This window comes from Etheostoma spectabile, unplaced genomic scaffold (genome assembly GCF_008692095.1).
Source record: "Etheostoma spectabile isolate EspeVRDwgs_2016 unplaced genomic scaffold, UIUC_Espe_1.0 scaffold512, whole genome shotgun sequence".
NCBI lineage: Eukaryota > Metazoa > Chordata > Actinopteri > Perciformes > Percidae > Etheostoma > Etheostoma spectabile.
This window is the reverse complement of record NW_022605624.1, coordinates 230,556-234,962: the sequence shown is the minus strand read 5'-3', so window position 1 is coordinate 234,962 and position 4,407 is coordinate 230,556. Positions and strand designations below refer to the sequence as shown.

Below are 4,407 nucleotides of genomic sequence, written 5' to 3'. Positions count from 1 at the left end.
GAGGAGGTGGGTTTGCTGGAAATGTAGAGCTGGGTGTCGTCTGCGTAACAAAGTACCTCCACCATGCTTAACAGATGGCGTCAGGCATTCTTCCAGCATCTTTTCTTTTGTTCTGCGTCTCACAAACGTTCTTCTTTGTGATCCAAACACCTCAAATGGATTAATCCGTCCACAACTTTTTTTCCAGTTCCTCTGTCCATGTCTATGTTCTTTTTCCCATCTTAATCTTTTATTTATTGGCCAGTTCAGATATGGCTTTTTCTTTGCCACTCTGCCCTGAAGCCCAGAATCCCGCAGCCGTCTATTCACTGTAGATGTTGACACTGGTGTTTTGCGGGTACTATTTAATGAAGATGCCAGTTAAAAAAGAAGTGGGAGGCCGGTGCACAACTGAGCAAGAAGATAAGTACATTAGAGTCTCTAGTTTGAGAAACAGACGCCTCACAGGTCCCCAACTGGCATTTCATAAATAGTACCCGCAAAACACCAGTGTCAACATCTACAGTGAATAGACGGCTGCGGGATTTGGCGTTCAGGGCAGAGTGGCAAAGAAAAAGCCATATCTGAAACTGGCCATAAAAGAAAAAGATTAAGATGGGAAAAAGAACATAGAATGGACAGAGGAAGAACTGGAAAAAAGTGTTTGGACGGATGAATCCAAGTTTGAGGTGTTTGGATCACAAAGAAGAACGTTTGTGAGACGCAGAACAAAAGAAAAGATGCTGGAAGAATGCCTGACGCCATCTGTTAAGCATGGTGGAGGTACTTTGTTACGCAGACGACACCCAGCTCTACATTTCCAGCAAACCCACCTCCTCGCTCCCCCCCCTTGTCCCTTACTAACTGCTTACTTGAAATAAAAGACTGGTTCACCTCAAAGTTCCTTAAACTAAACAGTGACAAAACCGAACTCCTCCTCGTAGCCACCAAATCCCCCCCATCCAAAATCAATAGTTTCACTCTGCAATCGACAACTCCTTGGTCTCCCCTTCCCCTCAGGTCAAGAGTCTGGAGTCATCCTCGATTCCTCCCTCTCCTTCAGTCACACATAAAATAATATCTGCGGTCTGCATACTTCACCTAGCAACATTAAACGCTTCCGTCCCTCCCTTACCACTCACACTGCCTCCATCCTATCACAGCCTCATCACTCCGCCTTGACTACTGTAACTCTCTCCTTTTTGGCCTTCCTCAAAAATCCCTCCATAAACTTCAACTTCTTCAGAACTCAGCAGCTTGTGTCATCACCAGAACCCCCTCATTTCATCATATAACCGGTTCTCCAGCGCTCCATTGGTTCCAGTTCAATCATAATACAATTTAAAATCCTCTCCATACTTTCAAAGCCATCCATAACCTTGTCCTCATATCTATCAGAACTCCTACACATTACCGTCCCTCCCGCTCCCTCAGATCTTCCTCCTCCATCCACCTCACTGTCCCCCATGCTCGACTTATCACCGTGGGGAACAGAGCCTTCAGCGCTCTGCAACCCCAGCTCTGGAACTCACCCCACCGTCCGCAATATCAACTCTCCCCCTGTTCAAACTAGACTAAAAACCCATCTGTTCCAGCTGTTTTCTGTAAATACACTGTTCCTGTTTTTTTTGTTTTGTTTGTTTGTTTTTTGTTTATTTTGTTATAACTACTTACACTTTTCTGTTCCCTGTATCTGTCTTTTATTGTCTGTAAAGCGTCCTTGAGTGTTAGAAAGGCGCTGTTAAATAATGTATTATTTTTTATTATTACTATGATGGGTCTGGGGTTGCTTTGGTGCTGGTAAGGTGGGTAAAAGGGATTCTGAATAAGGAAGGCAATTTGCAACGCCATGCCATGCCCAGTGGACAGCGCTTGATTGGAGCCAATTTCATCCTACAACAGGACAATGACCCTAAACACACCTCCAAATTGTGCAAGAACTATTTAGAGCAGAAGCAGGCAGCTGGTATTCTATCGGGAATGGAGTGGCCAGCGCAGTCACCAGATCTGAACCCCATTGAGCTGTTGTGGGAGCAGCTTGACCGTATGGTACGCAAGAAGTGCCCATCCAACCAATCCAACTGTGGGAGCTGCTTTGGAAGCGTGGGGTGCAATTTCTCCAGATTACCTCAACAAATAACAGCTAGAATGCCAAAGGTCTGCAATGCTGTAATTGCTGCAAATGGAGGATTCTTTGACGAAAGCAAGTTTGATGTAAAAAAAAATCTTATTTCAAAACAAGTCATTATTTCTAACTTGTCAATGTCTTGACTCTATTTTCTATTCATTACAACGTATGGTGGTGAAAAGTGTGACTTTTCAGGAAAACACAAAAATTGTTTGGGTGACCCCAAACTTTTGAACGGTAGTGTGTACATATAAATATATATATATATATATATATATATATATATATATATATATACAGTACAGGCCGAACGTTTCAATACACCTCATTAAAATGCGTTTCCTATGTTTTTATGAATATTTACATTGTAGATTATCACTGAAGGATCAAAAAATGAATGAACACATGTGGAATTATGTCCTTAACAAAAAAGTGTGAAATACTGAAAACATCTCTTATATTCTAGTTTCTTCAACAAGCCACCCTTTTTGCTTTTTGATAGTGCTGCAAACCCTTGACGTTCTCTCATGAGCTTCATGAGGTAGTCACCTGAATAGTTTTCACTTCACAGGTGGCCTTGTCAGGTTAATTAAGGAATTTCTGCCTTATAATGGGTTGGGACCTCAGTTGTGTTGGGCAGAAGTCAGGTTGATACACACGCCGACAGCCCTATTGGACAAACTGTTAGAATTATAGTATGGCAAGCAGGGGCGGATTTAGTCATTTTGAGGCCTAAGGCAAACACAGGCAGGGGGCCCTCACAACACTTGTTCTCCCCCTCTTCAGTCATATCTGAGAAAGAATACTCAGTTAGACGCTCATTGGGACTGAGGTCTGGAGTGCAGTCCATGATTACTGCATAGTATTTGGCTTTTTTACTCTCTCTACAATTGCATCGTTGTACACTTTGCAGCCGAGAAATTAGTTCATTTTGAATATGCTGCTTAATAAGTTTTACTGAGCTCTTTTGCCTGTCTTAAAATGCTCTCGCATGACTGGGTCAAACTGAGCCATTAGTTCTACTTGCCCCAGGAAATTTCCATTGGCAGACTCAAACAGCCTGTCTGAGTGGCCACGGAAAGCAAGATTATGCTCTGCTAGATGGTTAACAATTGCAATAATCTTCTTAAATTTCTTTCCAGCTGTTTACTTACAGAGCAATTAAATCTTGGTTCACCTGATCTAACCTTCCTCTGGTGTTAGCTCTTCTGCTGCCATCTGTAGTGTTAGCGGTCATTTTGGACCCGTGTATTAAATTAGCCATAAAATCCCTAAAACAATCTTTATCATCCAATGTTTTCTTAACTCTTGTTTAGCTGGTTGGGCTCCCTTATCCATGAAAAGATTGGTATTAATATTTTTTGTGGCCCCCTGGGCCTGTTTTAACAGCATACCCCTCGTTTCAATGTCATAAAAGTGGTCAAATGAACCTTAGAGTAGAAGGCAACAAAATAATCAGTGTCTGTTACCTGAGTGTAACTGGAGAGATAAAAACAAATTTTTAAATGTTCACAAAAAAAGATTTTAATTTTAATATTATCAAATTAGTACATCTATGGTGTTTCGGGTCATTTTGACCCGTATATATTTGATTCAAGAAAAGGGCAAAACAAGTCTTTTTTTCCACACAATAGAACTTTAATACAATATTACAATATGAAAAACAGAACAGTCATGATAAAATAAATTACAATAAAACAAAGATGCAAATAAATAAACAAAAACAATCGAGAAAATCACATCAAAAGAAATCAAGTACTTGTCTATCAATACTGTGCAAAGAACATGCCTGTGTGTGTGTGGTTTAGATGCATGTGTTGCAAAAAGTGACACTTTAGTGTGTCTTTGCAGATATATTTGTTGCAGGTGAAGCACACTATGTAGGTTTTTCTGTCCATATTGCTAGGGCAGACCTGACACCTCTTCTTTTTGAGCGAGGTGGTCCCACTGGATTGTGGATGTGGATGGAGTGCTTGAGGCAGGGTGGCTGATGAGGGGAGGTGATGCTGATGCTCTTCTTGTGCTGTGGATGTGGATGGCGTGTTTGGTGACCGCCGCGCAGCTGTCTGACCAAGTCTGCAGCAGCTGGGTCTCAGGGCACCCGTTTCGTTGCTCTGTGGGCTTGACAGGGAATTCCCGAGCTCCTCAAGAAACATTCTCCGCTTGGTATTTGTGTTGAATTCCACCTTGGTGAATATGGGTCCACACCACAAATGCATTGTATGCAGACACATTGAGGATGTTGTAAAACACAACCATTGGCCATCTCCTGTCATTTGCTGGCAGTGTAGGTGGCAGTC

General features: G+C 42.0%; 1 protein-coding gene across 4 annotated transcripts in view; it reads right to left on the bottom strand.

Moving 5' to 3' along the window:
• Positions 1-4,407, bottom strand: part of dmpk (DM1 protein kinase) — a 44,417-nt gene that overhangs the window by 24,884 nt on the left and 15,126 nt on the right. The window lies entirely within an intron of this gene.